This window comes from Asparagus officinalis, chromosome 1 (assembly GCF_001876935.1).
Source record: "Asparagus officinalis chromosome 1, Aspof.V1, whole genome shotgun sequence".
Classification (NCBI taxonomy): domain Eukaryota; kingdom Viridiplantae; phylum Streptophyta; class Magnoliopsida; order Asparagales; family Asparagaceae; genus Asparagus; species Asparagus officinalis.
Genome location: NC_033794.1, coordinates 45,163,191 through 45,180,451, shown reverse-complemented (window position 1 = coordinate 45,180,451; position 17,261 = coordinate 45,163,191).

The window sequence follows — 17,261 nt, the reverse complement described above, 5'->3', positions numbered from 1 at the left end:
ATGAGACCGGCGCGGGTCATGATGTCGAGCCAGGTTTAACCGAACAGGCTGAGAGTCCAGGTATTCTTAAAACCAGTAGCGCATCTTTCGGATGGAGGGTACTGAACGATGGAGAATTCGTATTCCCGCTAACTGTTTCTATGCTTCTTACTCTGTTAGAAAAGTTGCAAGAGGTAGAACGAAGCGAACAGGTGCAGGAGCCTAGCGTTGCCGTTGAAGGTAAATCTTACTTGATTTTTCTTTTGTTGTAAGTCAGGTGAGTCAACATGATTTGTATTTTGACCTTTGAACTTTCTTACAAATGCGATAATAGAGGGTCAAGGTAATGAGGGGGGTTCCCGAGACGCACCTTTTGAAGAAGAGGGTCCAGCTTCGCGTGATCCGGTATCGGCTTTTGATGATATGCTGCTGGACGATATGTTGCGTGAACAAGCCCAATACGAGACTGCCGATCCGATAATCATAGCTGACTCGCCCGCAAGTAAGATTCTTATTCCCATGTTTCACTTATTTATTCGTGATTTTTTTGTTACTCATCGGAGAGTTCAAATCGTAGGACCAGTCATAAAGACTGATACAACTACTTCTAACGGAAAATCTGATGAATCTGAGGGTCTTGATTTCTTGCTTTTGGCAGGAGTTGTTATTGACGCTCGGTCATCAGGCTTTCCGTAGCAACTCCCGGTTTCTTTGGGAATGCCAACTACCATGCCTGCTACCATTATCAGCGAGAGTTCGTCTGAACTGGCTGTGAGACCAACTGAAGGAGTTGGTGCTTCAACGGCTACTATACCCATAACGCTTCTTGCAGCACATGAAGTTGAGCGACGAGAAGAGGGTGTAGTGTGTTCGGTCACAGAAAGCTCTTCGGGGACTAGTAAATCTCGTGTGCTGTCTTTTTTTTTCCTAACTTATCATTACTGGGTATTCATGTTTTTTTTTTGTTTCTTTTTCTAGGATCGTCATCTCACCTGCGTGAGGCCGTTGATGCTTTATTGTCTGATGACGACCCAGATAAGCTCCTCCTCTGCTTGGAAGTCGGCAATTTTTTTAACTTTGTAGAGTCACTAATTGACAAACTTCTGGAGAAGAGGATCCCTTTCAGTCACTTCCGGCCGGTCCTTGAGCGCAAAATAGCCTTAATAAAGGACACTGGTTCCCTCAACATAGCTGAAGCTTTGACCGACAATGTGAATCAATTTGAGCGCAGATTTGTGAAACTACAAGAGCTCCAATCTGTTGGTGCTTCTGGCTACGCTGCTGCACGAATGGAGGCTCGTATGTAGTCATGGCGTGAATCTCGAGAATCCGTCAGGCTTGGGATCTAGGCGCAGAGAAAACTTGTCGACCAAGCGGAGGAAGTTCTTTCTGAAAGATTAGCTCATTTACGCGAAATCGACTCGTCGTTAGCCTCCATTGATGCCGAAATAGCGGAGCTTGAGCAGAGACTGGCGGAAGCAAAACATCGAAAAACTATTTTGGAGGTGACCAAGGCCGGGGAGGAGAATAGCAAGGCTGTGATATCCAGCAAAGTGATGCTCTCGAGGGAAAGATTAGCCAAGATGGAGGAAGAAGCCGCCCAACTCCTATCCGCTTCTGAGGACTCTTTCAAGATTGAGCTGCAGCGTGAGCTTGAACGTGCTTATGCTGAAGAGTTAATCAAGCTTGAGCAGGAAATTATTAGTCAAAAATACAATGTAAAGTGATTGTGGCTGTTGTATCTAAACACTTTTTTTGTTAATGATACGCGTGTTTTGTTCCGTCTTCTCTAATTCTTATTATGATTTCTCATTCTGTTTAGAATAACCAACCATAATACTTATAGGATTTTTAGCAAATCCTTAACCGTCAACGGATTTGATATGCCTTTACCGACTACCATTTGAATCGGGCTAGCCTGAGAATTATCTGGGTCCGTTTCACAAGTAACGTTGTGCTAAAGGGATGAACCCCTTTAGACATAATACTACGAATTTGAATACGTAGACTTAGTCATTTTCTTACGGTAAAAGACTAACCGGCAGCGCGTATTAGGCGCCGACTTATCCCTGCTTAGTCTTCAGGATAAAATTCCCCAGACTCGGATTCTAGTATCTTTTTTAATCAGTGAAAGACTAAACCGGCAACGCGTGTTAGGCGTTGACTTATCCCTGCTTAGGATTCGGGATAAAATTCCCTATACGCGTAAGGCATGGATTATGGAGTTATTAAAATATAGTATCTTTTTATAGGATAAAGACGAACCAGATACTGAAGAGGATGAATTTTATATTCTTTCTTCAGTCCTTCTTTTAAGGGAGAAGTGAACCCGATACCAAAGAGGAAGAATTTTATATTCTATCCTTGGTTGCAGAAGAAACTTAAAGTGGGATCTCTACTTCAAGAATCTGTGAGATGAAACTAAGAATGAGATCTCCACCCTGAGAATCGAGAGGATTCAGTTAACCCCAACTTTTATAGTCTTGGTTATCTGAACCGGAAGTAAGTTTTCTTGTTTATCAAGATGAAATTTAGATTCCAGCCCTAACTTTTATAGGTTTGGCTGGAGGGAAAGACATGACATGTTTTTCATTTATCGAAAAGAAATCTGATCCTGGCCAGAGTGACTTGACAGTTTGACCAAAAAGGGATATTGATAATTCTTTTGTGAGGAAAGATTGATCCTAAAGCGTAATCAAATCTCATCTCAACAAGAGAGTGTTTAGAAGATTACAACAGGGGTTCTCTATGACCAGACTTGAATTGTTTAGAGAACAACTGGTTGATTTCGGGTTATCCTTAAGAATATCATATATGGTATTCTCGAGGAACTTCCTGTTTAATAATCTGTTCTGAGCGTACTAAGGGTAGTACTTCTTCAGAAACTTGCCATTTATTGGCATCATGATCTTATCACCGTCTTTAGTGATTAGGCGATATGCACCGTTTGAGTAGACTGTCTCTATCACGAACGGTCCTTCCCATTTGGGTTGGAATTTACCCTTTTTCTTGGACTTGAGTATCATAGGCCGCCGGATGGCCAGAACCAAGTCTCCTTCCTTAAAGCTTCGTTGTTTAACTTTCTTGTCAAAAGCACGAGAGATTCTGGCTTGATAAAACTCAATTTGTTGTTGAGCCTACAAGTGTTTTTCGTCTAACATCTCAAGTTCTTCGAGACGTTTCTGGTGTTGTTTTTCTGTTGTCATCCCTGTTGCGAGGGCGATACGAAGGGATGGGATCTGAATTTCCAAAGGGAGAACAGCTTTGCATCCGTACACTAGTGAATACGGAGTGGTTCCGGTGGGCGTGCGGACCGTGGTACGGTAGGCCCAAAGGGCTTCGCCAAGTTTATCATCCCAATCTCGCTTGTTAATTTTTACGAGTTTTGAAAAAATCTTTATGATTGTCTTGTTGAACGCTTCAGCTAACCCATTTGCCATAGGATTATATGCTGTAGAAGAGATGTCTTCAATCCTGAACTTTCTGTAGAATTTAATGAAAGCGTTGCTCACGAATTGAGGACCATTATCGTGTATAATTCGTCTTGGAACGCCATATCGATAGATGATATGGTGCTTGATAAATTTGTCGACATCACTTGTCTTTACTTCTTTGAGTGGGACTGCTTCAGCCCATTTCGAAAAATAATCTGTGATTGCCAAAATGAAGCGGTCACCTTTAACTGATGGTGGGAAGATAGGACCAACGATATCCATCCCCCAAGTCTCGAATGGCCATGAAGTAGTCGAGGGGTGGAGGTGTTCCGGGGGTTGGTGCATATAATTCGCGTGTATTTGACACGCATGGCACCGTTGAGCGTAGTCAATCGCGTCTTTGACTATGGTTGGCCAGTAGTATCCCATTCTTCTGAGTCGGTCACAGAGTTTGGGACCGGGTTGATGTGCACCGCAGATTCCATCGTGAGCTTCTTTCAGAGCCTCTTCTGCCTCCCTGGTTGAGAGGCATTGGAGTAACAGCCCATCGTATGCACGACGATATAGTGTATGGGTTGTTGAATTATAATAGAATCTCGGAGCTCTTCTTCGAACCGAATCCTTTTCTTTTACGTCCTGTGGCAAAATACCATGCACAACGTAGTCAATTATAGGAAATCTTCAGTCTCGGGGCTCGAGATCGGCCCTAGCTGTATATGCTTCTTTAACGTTAATGGCGCAATCCGGCACAAACAATTGGTGGGTTCTGACGGTAATGGATTATTCAGAATTAGGCGGTTGTGCCAAAGATATTGATAATGCTGCCAGTGCGTCTGCGTATGCATTCTGGAGGCGTGGAATGTACTCAATGAAGAATTGTTCGAACGAGTTTGCTATTTCAATAGCCGCCTTGTGGTATGGTACTAAGTCTTGATTCCTGACTTCGTATTCTCCCCGGATTTGGTTGACTATTAGTTGAGAATCGCCAAAAGCCTCGAGATATTCGACCCCCAACTCTTTGGTGAAACTAAGTCCGATAAGCAGTGCGTTATATTCGGCCATATTATTAGAACACCTTCCTATCAATGAGTAGGCTCAGGGTATCACATGTTTTTCTGGAGAAACTAGGACGACTCCGACTCCTGCGGAGATCCTAAAATTACCGGGCGCGCTTGCCGTATTGGTCACTCGTGAAGCTCCATCGAAATATAGTTGCCATACCTGTTGTGTCAGAAGTTTTGGGGTATTTATAATAATATTTATTCCCACCCCTAGTAACAAGCGCCTCTTGTTCATCTTCAGAAAGTGACAAGGTGGGGATACCTTCATCATCTTTTTCAGGAATTGTTATGGTGGGACAGCAGGTCTTACCTTTACCTTTGTATTTCTTCTTAGATGTGGATCCTGCCCATTGCTCATCTTCTAACAAGTCCGGGTGGACCCAAAGAATTTCGCCGCTAGGAGCTATATGTTGTATGAGTCCTTTCTGACGTTGTCCATAAGGATCATCATTGACGGTCTTCATTCGTACCTTATATACGAGCTCTGGATGAAACCATGCCAGAGGGACAGAGCCAAAGCTAACAGAAACGGTATTTGCGCCCACCTTCTTTTCTTTAGGCTATTTCGGAGTGATGATTCCAACATCGATCAAGGCCTGAATCTTGTCCTTGAGAGCGTATCACGTCTTCGTAGGATGATGGACTGTTTTGTGAAATGCGCAATATCGCGGATCTGTAATTTTCTTAGCTCCTTCATGATCAGCGATGGGAGGCAGCTTAATTTTGTTATTCTCCAGTAAATACTTGAAGATACCAGGGACCTCATCTTCTTTGAAGGAGTATTCCTTTGGGAATTTTGGCTCAGAAGATTTCTATTGCCTTGGAGGTTGTTGTTGCCATTGAGGCGTTTGTTGCTTTGGAGCTTGTTGCTGCGGCTGCTGTTGGGGTTGTAATTCAAATGTCTGATTTGCATCTACCGTATTCACCGGTCCTTTCCCCTTACCGCGAGGGGTAAAGTTCTGTTTTTGGGCATTATTTGCTGGTTGTCCCCTTTCAGCTTTCTTCCTTTTGAGGAAGTGTTCAACCTGCTCTCCTCGCACCTTTAACTCCTTCCATGTCTTGGATGGTGCAGTGCCCATAGCTTCTAGTACGTCTAAAAAAAGGTTGTTGTGGCATGTTTGGAGGATGAATTCCTCCGTGATCGGATCTCGACAGTTTATTGCCTTGTTCCGGAAGCGCTTAACGAAGTTCTCAACAAGCTCTCCATCTTTCTGCTTCTCTTCAAAGAGTGTTCCGATCGATACTTCGGTGTCATCGTCGAAGAAATTAGCAAGAAACATGCTTTCCATATCATCCCATGTATTGATACTTCCCGGTTTAAGCCGACGGTACCAATCAAAGGCAGCTGCACGAAGGGTTCCTACGAACGATCGTACCATCAGAGGTTCATTGCTCGAAATGATCCCCAGGTGGGACTTGAAATAAATCAAGTGTTGGGTAGGGGAACCCCTCCCATCGAACGGCGTGAAGTTAATCAAACTGAACTTCGGTGGGTATGGAATGAAGTCTCATTCTCTCGGGTAGGGACACGGAATGCCAGTCTTTTTTACCTCTTGAGCAGACATCAAAGTATTGATTTTCCTTTCCAAGTCTTTCATCTTAAGGTCTTCGCCTATCTTTCTCTTCTGGCGACTTTAGGGATGGATATTGGTACCACCCCCAGCGTTAAGGATACCTTCGGTATTTTAATTCTCAGGTGGAACCTCGATATTGATATTTTCCTCTACTTCTGAGTCGCTATCTATCTGATTAGTAGTCGGGCGACGACTAGATTCTCCACGCTGATTTGTTAACTGCTGGAGTTGTTGTGCATGTAAATCTTTAACCCGTTGCACAGCCATCTCCATTTTGATTTTAAAGTCCTCTTTCTACTTTGTCAAAGCTTCTTGAAGAAGTTGAGCCATCTGTTCAGTAGTGATCATGAATGACTCTCGAGTCTGTCCTGTACTGGACACAGTGGCATCTGAAGCGATCGCAGAGTTAGCGTCTGACGTTTCGTCATCTAAGGACTGTCCCCTCTGAATTCTCCTATAATCCCTAGGCCTAATAGCCCCGGTTTGCAACCGAGTCAATCGTTGGGATATTTGCGGGAAAGGTTCAGGACTGAAGCGTCTCGTGGATTTTCCTTTATCTGCCATGTTAATCCTGAGTTCTGAGAGTTCACGGTCTTGAACGGTCAGCTTTCTTTTATGGAAACATTTTGATTTGTGTCTCAGCATTTCTGTAGAAAGTCTTTCAAACACCGAAAACCTTTGCGAGGCAGTCTTGGAACAGTTACACTCTGACAATACCGCCTTAATAAGTTTGGTACATAGACAACGAGAATCCGTTTCTTGGGTATTTCTCTTCCGAGATTTATTCATACCCCCAGTATGATAGTACAACTCAACGATATGATTATCAGAGCAACCTATTTTGTGCTGGCATAATTCTCCCATTCTAACGTCATTGTCTTCTGATGAATAGGGCTCTCTTTGAGGATATAATGCCCTGTCATTATTTTCAAGAGCCGCTCATTTGAAACCACGCCTTCGTGCGCGTGAGGACCCAACATGCTCTTGGACTTCAACCTGCAGTCCAAGGCGAGTGGTTACTGGTGCTTTCTCCGTAAGAGAGATCTTTGACTTACTGGAGAATCGCGTACGACCCCCAGTCTGACGAGCCATACGGGGTTCATCTTTATGAAAAGGACCAAGACGATCAGTAATCATCACTTTGAATCGGGACAGGTCCACGCTGCGGCGGGGTTCTACTGAAGTTTAGGAAGTCGCTGGAACAGAAACAGGAGCTGTCGGGACTCACAGGTTAGGAGGTGAAATTTCTGCAAACGTGGTGGCTCGGCGTTGGCCGAGCCAGCAGCCGACAGTTGGTCTTTTTCTGGTCTCGTTTTGGATTTCGGTCTCCAGATTTGACATGGCTTTGATAGTCTGTTGTTCGCTTGATTTGTTTGAAATTTCTTGGCCTCTTGCAACAGAACTCTTGCGTGCGCGAGTAAAGTGTGGTGCTTCTTGATTCGTTCTTCAAGAGTTGAACGTGTCCTCTTAACGAGGACCCACTCATTCGCCGTTGACTTGGAACAGTCACCCGTTCGCTATCGTGGTGGCTGACGTCTTCTAGACTTCAAATTCGCTTCATAACGGATTCCATCAACTAGCTCGGAAGCTTTGGCCAATTGGCGTGCAAGGCGTTGACACCGTCTTTGACGCGCCCTCTTGGATAAGGTCGGCTCGTTTTCAGTAGCAGCTTCAGCTTTGCAAGGTGTGCCTTGAGCCGCTGCGGGATGAAGTTCTTAGTTTTGAACCTTCAAATCCAAGTGTCCTCGACCTTTCCTTGTGGAGTTTCTCCTATTTCTGCGAGGGGAGGATGATCAGGAAGATGAGGATAAGTATTCTTCATACTTTGCTTGGTCGAACTCGTATTCGACCTCCTCGTTGTTCGGGATGATGACCTTTGGTTGCGATACTACAGTTTTGGCAGAAAAGCTGTCGGCTCCCACTGTGGTCGCCAGTTTGTTTGTGTCAAAAGTTACCTTTTCCATTGCTTTCAAACCTGTTACACCGTTTATCGATTACAAGTTCAAACTGAAAGAAAAGTTGATCTTTTTATAAGACCTTCTTACAACGAAAAATAAAGATTACAACTTTATCAAACAAAACGCAGCAGTAGTTTATCTCCTGCTACTTTACGTGGGATCTTTGCATGTGTCGAGGACGCGTTAGTCCGTGGACCACCGCAGATCATTCCGATTGACAGTATAACTACGCTCTTGTTTCACGAAGGAAACAATTGCGGAAGCAACAATCACGACCAAGCCAGATTGTGGCTCTTCTCAAGATTAAAACCAAGTTTAATCCAGAGGAAAAAAGGGGAAAGAATCACAAACCTTTCGAAGGGCTTTCTTTAGATTAAAACCAAGTTTAATCCAGAGGAAAAAAGGGGAAAGAATCACAAACCTTTCGAAGGGCTTTCTTTATGAAAGTGTTCGCCAAGATCTGATAACTCTCCTCTGAAATTCGTGGTTAGCTGGGCAATTTGACAACACCTCGCCTACTCAATTTCAGATCCTCTTGAAAGAAGACCCTAGGCTTCTATTTATAGGCCTTTGGAGATATCCTTTCGAATAAGAATTTGTGTTTAAACGTTATCTGCAGTTAATAACCACTCAAACGCGTCTAGGGATAACCATAAAATAGTTGGGGAGGTTCTGGGATGAAAGAATCCTTAAAAATCATCGAAATCCGTGTTTGGGGAGGTCTTGAAGTCAAAAGGAGTTTTGGTGGCTCGGAACTGTGCGAGCCACGTTGGTGGCTCGCATGGGTGCGAGCCACCAATTGGTGACTCGCGCCTACACAGGCCTCCGAGTGGTGTTTCGTTCATCTTTTTGATTTTTCCACGATTCGTGATTCTTCCAGTTCCCTTGTTCTGCGTACGCTTCATCGCTTCGCTGACTTGTGCATTCTATTGATCCATTTCATACACTTACTGATGTTGGATAAATTCCCTTGACTTGGATAATAACGTTTATCGTCTTTTCCTTGTCTTGAACTGTGTTTGAGGACCTATAGGCAATTTTTAACGCCTACAACATTCTTGTGTCAACTCTAAAGTTGACGACTCAATTGACCAGACGAGACGACACAGTGGTGTCGACTCAAAAGGCGGTGCGAGTCAGCTCAAAGTCCTACTGAACGTGATGAGACGAGATCGGTTTAGATAATCCTAGACGAGATGACACCAAACGAGGTTAGCCGAGACAAGTGTCGACTCGAAGGGCAGTGCGAGTCGACATGAAGTTCGACCAAACGAGACGACAACAAGGTGTCGACTCAAAAGGTGGGTGTCGACTCGAAGGGCGTTGCGAGTCGACACGAAGCTCGACCGAACGAGACGACAACATGTTGTCAACTCGAAAGGTAGGTGTCGACTCGAAGGGTGGGTCAACATGAAGCTCAACCGAATGAGACGACAACATGGTGTCTACTCAAAAGGTAGGTGTCGACTCGAAGGGTGGTGCGAGTCGACACGAAGCTCGACCGAACGAGACAACAACATGGTGTCGATTCGAAAGGCGAGTGTCGACTCAAAGGGAGGTGAGAGTTAACATAAAGCTCGATCGAACGATACGACAATATGGTGTTGACTCGAAAGGTGGGTGTCGACTCGATGGGTGGGTCTAACTAACTCGAGTCTGCCAGCCTCTCTATTCCGAGTCTGATATACTGATATATATATTACTCATATATATACATTGAATTGATCTCAAATCAATTCCTAACATACTCAAACATCAAAATATGTTATTTATAGCCATATAACATACTTATTATCATATATCATAATATTTTAAATTTACGGGGTTTTACATTTTTTCCCCCTTAAAAGAACCCCAAAATTCTGCAATCGTATCTTAGAATTATTTACACTTAACAGTCCTGAATGCAAATGCTCCCACTTAACCCCTAAGTAAGTAAAATTAGTATGTCTGGCGAAAAATCCAAACAAGGAACCTCGATATATATACTATGTGCTCCAAATACTTAGGAGCTAAGTGTTAATATCCCCATTCTAGCATTAAGTGTAAATATGACCAAAGAGATAAATCAGAAGCAAACGTAAATCATAATCAAATCAATTTACGTGCTTAAATAGGTATAGGTAGTCGCAACGTATATCCTCCTCGAGTTCCCTAGAACCCTCCTCGAGTTCCTTAGAATCCTCCTCGGCTCTCTTCCTAATCCACTGAACTATGACTAAAGGAATAACCTTGTTTCCAAGCTTCTTTTCCTCCTTAGCAAGAATGTAAATAGGAATTTCTATAGAGGTCAAATCATCATGAAGCTCGATCTCCGATGCGTCTAACACTTGTTACTGCTCCTCATCACGTAGATGCTTCTTAAGCATCAAAATATGAAAAACATTGTGTATATTTGATATCGATGCTGGAAGATCTAGCTAATATGAAATGACTCCAATGTGCTCAACTATCATGAATTGACCAATGTATCGCGGGGCAAGCTTTCCCCCCTACCAAATCGCTAAACTCCTTTCATCATTCATACCTTTAGTAACACATAGTCTTCAACCTACAACTCTAATGGTCGTCGCCTTTGATCTGCATAACTCTTCTAGCGATTTTGCGCTGTAAGAATGTGCTCTCAAATTATTCCTACCTTCTTTGTGGTCTGTCTCACGAGTTTTGGTCCAAGTAGCAAGCTGTCCTCCTATTCTGCCCAACAAATAGGCGATCTATAAGGCCTCCCGTACAATGCCTTATATGGTGCCATGCCTGTAGTTGCTTGATAACTGTTGTTATAAGTAAACTCAATCAAAGGGATGTGATTCTCTTAACTACCCTGGAAATTAATAATACATGCCCGCAACATGTCCTCAAATACTTGGTTAACTCTCTCCATTTATCCGTCTATCTACGGATAGAAAACACTAGAATACGACAACTGGCTCCCAAAAGAATTTTGAAAGCTCCTCAGCAATGAAAAGTGAAAACCGATCCTCGATCTGATACGATCCTCTCTGGAACTCCACGTAACTTCACGATCTCTCGAATAAATATCCTCACATAAGTCTTCGTTGTGTACGTCGTCTTAACATGTATAAAGTGTGCTTACTTCGTTAACCTATCAATGAACACCCAAATAGAATCGTTCCCCTTCTTCGATTGTGGCAATCCTATAATAAAATCCATTAAAATACATGGCCACTTGCACTCAGAAATGGGTAAGGGTTGTAGAATCCCTGCCGGTCTCTGATATTCTACCTTCACCTACTGACAGGTATAGCACTTAGCTACATACTCCATAATATCTCTACACATGCCGCTCCACCAAAAATATCTCTTCAGGTCCTTGTACATTTTTGTTACGCCTGGATGCGCTGTGTACCTAGTATGATGTGTCTCATAAAGAAACTCCTTCTTCAACTCTGCACTAGCTGGCATGACTACTCGGCCTTTCATCGAAGGCCTCCGTCTGCTCCAATGGTCCAATTAGCTTTGGGCTCCTTGAAAATCTTCCCCTTTTGGGTTTGAATCTAAGAGTCCTCTAGCTGAGTTCTGACTACTCTAACACTCCAAGATGGCTGCACTGACATAGCTCCCAAAAATGCACTGATCCCGCCTATCTCCGGTCTAAAGTCAAACTGGCTAAGTGTGTAAAGATCTTGGTACAACGAGCACCTCAAAGTCGAAACCCGATGTCAACGCTTCATGCTCAAAGCGTCCGCCACAATGTTCGGCTTCCCCGGATGGTACTGAATCGCGAACATATCATACTTAATAAACTAAACCCATCGTCATTGCCACTGATTGAGTTCTTTCTGAGAAAATAGATACTTTAGACTCTGGTGGTCTGTGAATAACTCAAACTGTACTCTGTACAGATAATATCTCAATATCTTTAGTGCGAAGACTACTGCTGCTAGCTCCAAATCTTGTGTGGGATAGTTTTGCTCATCCGTCCTCAACTGTCGTGAGATATAAGCTACTACCCTCTATGTTTGCATCAAGATGCCTCCTAGGCTAGCTAACCATGCATCCGTGTAGACAACAAATGTCCTATCACTACTCGAATAGTCAAAATCGATGATGTAGTCAACTTGGTCTTTAAAGTCTCAAAGGTCTTCTAGCACTCTGTGCCCCAAATGAACTGTACACCCTTCTTCTTAAGACGTGTAAATGGCATGGTGATCTTCGAGAAGTTCTGAATGAACTTCATGTAATAGCCGACAAAGCCCAAGAAGCTACGAACCTCGGTAAGTGTCTTTGACGGCTCCCAATCATGTACTGCCATAACCTTTGTTGGATCCACTGCTATGCCCTCTCTACTAATGACGTGACCAAGAAATCTAACCTCGGACAGCCAAAACTCGTATTTGCTAAACTTGGCATATAACTGATACTTCTACAAGATCTGCAATGCTAATCATAGATGCTGCTTGTGTTATGCCTCCGATCTCGAATAGATAAGGATATCATCGATAAATACAATCACGAATTGGTCCAAATATGGACAGAAAACCTGGTTCATCAAATCCATGAATACTCGGTTCATCAAATCCAAATGGCATGACTAGGAACTCAAAAGACCCATATCGAGTCAGAAAGGTGATCTTGGGAATATCCATCTCCCGGACCCACAACTAATGATAACCAGAACGAAGATCAATCATCAAGAAATACTACACTCCCTACAGCTTGTCGAACAAGTTATCAATCCTTGGTAATGGGTACCTGTTTCGGATGGTAACCATGTTTAGCTCACAATACTCGATACATAATCACATACTACCGTCCTTCTTCTTCACATAAAGGACCGGTGCTCTCCATTGAGAATGACTTTAACGAATAAAGCCCTGAGATAACAACTCATCTAACTGGATCCGTAGTTCCCTCATCTCAGCAAGTGCTATATGATAGGGTACTCGGGATATCGGTGTTGTGCCCGACTACAACGTAATATAAAACTCAACATTTCTCACAGGAGGTAACCCATGTATGTCCTGAAAAACATCTTGATAATCTAAGACAACTCTAGTCTTACACAAATTAGCACTCTGATCCCTCAACATCACCTCCTCGATGTATGCTGGAAATAACTCCACAAATTGGTTACCCTGTGAGGTCGCTACGATCAATTTAGACCTATTGGACGCTCGCAAGCTAACTGTTTTGGCAAAACAGTCGATACTCACATGATAGGATGATAGCCAACCCATACTGAGAATGACATTGAACACTACCATCCGTAAAATGACCAGATCAATGATAAGCTTGAACTCATCTATACTGATGACACATCTCCTACAGATACTCTCCAATAGGGATACCTGCCCTAAAGGAGTAGTGACGGATAACGGAATGTCTAAGAGATGTGCAACTAGCTGAAGCCTACCCATGAAGGTATGAGAGATAAAAGAATGCGAAGCTCCTGAATCGAACAAGATCCGAGCTGGAAACAAATTAACTAAGAAAGTACCTTCCACTATGGTCCCACTCGCGCCATGGTCGCGTAGTATGACGGCATAAACTCTGCTGGTGGCTAGTGGTTGGTGACTGCTAAACTGCTGGTGGTGGAACATATGGAACTATCTATCCCTTAGAAATCACCTGGATAGCGCGAATTTGGCCTGCTAGCCCCTCAATCCTCAGAACTATAGGCGGTGCCTCGATCCTCCGTTGTAACTGACCATAACTATATCCCTGCTGCTACTGCTAGCCCTGACCATAGTTCTGCTACAGACCATGTCCTCGATCCTACTGCTGTGCGGGAGGAGCCTGCTGTAGCTTTGGCTCTGCTTGCCTTGCTCTCCGGGTAAGAGGTCTACCACGTTCGCGTCCTTGTCCTGACATCTATGAGTTCAGGAAGAGAGTTTATAATATATGATAATGAGACCTCACGTAAAAGCATGTGTAGTACCTAGAAAAATCGTTATCACAAATTATTCATGCGAATACCTTTCGATCAAAGTAAGATAGTCATAAAAAATTCGTAATTTTTGAGATATACGTATATAACATCCTCAATCAACAGGTGAATGATCCTAAGGATACTAGAACTTTATTCTAAGAAACTTTATTTTAGCTCCACGACTCAACACATGATGATCCTAAGGATACTGGAACTAAAGCTTTGATACCAACTGTGACGCTCCTATTTTCACACATGGCTACAGTCCAAGGTGCACGTAGAGATGTCAAACCTGCCATACACCCACACTATATAATAACACGTTTCTCTAATCACGATAATATCCTCTAGTAGAATCAAATAGAAGTACAAGTACAAAACAGGCAAAATAAGGGAAATAGATAAAATAGAAATGATGCAGAAAGATATATCTCATAGATGAAATCATGTCTCAAATAATCTAAATTGAAATACAACTGATCTCTGAAGCAAATGTCGAATATCCCAAAATGAATAAACTAAAAAACATACTAAGGAAAACTGCCTTAACAATACGAATACAAACTCACATGACACATGACTGAATGGAAACATAAAACTACTGTGGAGTTCTTACTGTGGAGTTCCTACGACCCTGTGATGTTGTGAGACTCCTGAAAAGAGAAATAAAATAAAAACAATAACAACAAGAGCATCAGAATGCTAGCAAGATTACCTCCATCCGCCCCCAGGGGAAATGCTGCTAGATGTAGTGGAGGCTCTATCTAATAAGCATAGTCTACCTAGATCGTTTCCCCCGTATCTAATGGTATTAATACTTAAAAATCTACAACACAGGCGTAGTACATCGAACAAAATAATCCAAACAAGGAAACCCTCATGTATATACTATATGTCTCAAATGGTAGATAACTAAATATTAACACCGAACTAAAGATAAACAATCTAAAGAAAATCAATAATTAGAGACCCACAATACAAGACTGGTACATCGAGCGAAATAATCCAAACAAGGAAACCCTCATGTATATACCGTATTCCTCAAATTGGAGATAAGACAACTCAACAATGAGTTGTATCACACTTGGCGTCTACCAAGGACTCAAAACAGCTGGCTTACAATATTATCATTCTCCGTAAATTCTCAGCAGATCATACCATCATGTAAAATGATAAGTATATTAACCGTTGTGCAAAATCATGCAGAAATGAAGACATAGGTTCACTGACCTCTGCACATGCTTGTACGGATAAAATCAACATAGGTTCATTGACCTCAGCACACACTCGTGCGAAAACAACAACATAGGTTCATCGACCTCGGTGCACTCTTGTGCGGAAACAATAACATAGGCACGTCGACCTCACCGTACACTCATGCAGAAACAATAATATGTAGTGGATAGTAATCAGGACAATACTTGTCATAGTCCCATTTGGGAAATCTCAATATGTGTGCTAGAACACTATTCGTACATGTTCATGATTGTAAGTGTAACATTGAGCAGCTCAAACTTCACGATCGCATCTCTCGGTTGAAACAAAATCAAGAGACTGGGCCAAAATGTTTGTTGAGCTGACTGAAGAATGGTCGAGGCCGATTGGAAATGGTTGGGGCCAATTGGAAATGGTTGGGGGCTGACGGGAAATGGTCGGAGCCGGCTGAAAATAGTCTTGGCCGACTGAAAATAGTCCTGGTCGACTGAATCCAACTGTTTCTCAGGCTTTCAAAAATTTAGAACTTGTAACACCTTAAAACATCACGATTCTTATCCTTATAAATCATACAACAACTTGATTACCACTTAGCAGGATAATATTTTAGAAATTAATAAAACTCTTAGGATTTATCTCGTTTGAGTTAACTTCATAATTAATCAATTTTTTTTTTGAATTTACACATAAATTATCAATGTGATTAATTATACATGATGAGATCTACACAAAAAAGAGAAGTAAAATTTCATTTAAAGAAGTTACATTTATCTAGGTAATCACAAGCCTAGGAATTAAACATCGTTGATTAACATAAAAATTTCCATTTTATTATTCCTCTAGGATTTTAACATGATTTAACATGATTAATAAACAAAATAAATTATAAATTTCTAAAGATAACGATCATGAAACTAAAAGCAACCGTTAAGGGAACGAAATTATAAGGATTTAACATTTATTATCATAAACTAATTTTTAATGTAACAGATAAACTTAAGCATGAAGAATCTTCTTAACATTTTAACTAATTATAAGGAGAGGTTTAGATGAGCGTAATCTTGCCTCAAAGTTGCTGAAATTCCCAAACAACGATTGTCCCAGATCCCCTTCACTACAAACGCTAGCCTCTGTTTCCTCTCCACAAACGTCACAGGAACACTTAGAAACTACTGTGGGGTTTGAGAGGGGAATAGGCTCTGTAAAAGATGACTTGGGTTTTTCTTGACAAGGATCCCTCTAAAAAAATGAGTCTCATGTTAAAAGGAACTAAGTTAAAACATCAAACTGCTGTCATAACAGCGCCAGTGACGTCCACAGGTAAAAAGACGAAAGCTCAGATTTTTAAGAGAGGTCACACTTCCCAGCTTTCAAAGAAAATGATTCACTTCTACGTAGTGTCCATACACACACATTCCACACATATTCTAATACAATGACACGTGTACAAAGCTTGCATGATTTTGGAAAAAAAGGTTTGAAAACGACATCAAAAATGATTTGGAATGAAACATGCACATGAGTTGACATTTCAACCGACTGGACGAGTCAGCACAGTGGTGTTGACTCAAAGGGATCTTAACCAACTAACTCGAGACGATAGACTCTTGTGTCAACTCCAAAGTCGAGGATTCAACCAACCAGACGAGATGACACAATGGTGTCGACTCGAAAGGCGGTACGAGTCGGCTCGAAGTACGACCGAACGATACGAGACGAGATCGGTTGAGATGAGCCTAGACAATATGAGACCAGACGAGGTCAGACGAGATGAGTGTCGACTCAAAGGGCGGTGCAAGTCGACACGAAGCTCGACCGAATAAGAAAACAACATGATGTCGACTCGAAAGGCGGGTGTCGACTCGAAAAGAGGGTGTCAACCCGAAGGGCGGTGCGAGTCGACACGAAGCTCGATCTAACAAGACCACAACATGGTGTCGACTAGAAAGAAGGGTGTCAACTCGAAAGGTGAGTGTCGACTCGAAGGGTGGTGTGAGTCAACTCGAAGGGTGGTGTGAGTCGACACGAAGCTCGACCAAACTAGAAGACAACATGGTGTCGACTCGAAAGGTGGGTGTCAAGTCGAAGGGCGGTGTGAGTCGACACGAAGCTCGATCGAACGAGACGACAACGTGATGTCGACTAGAAAG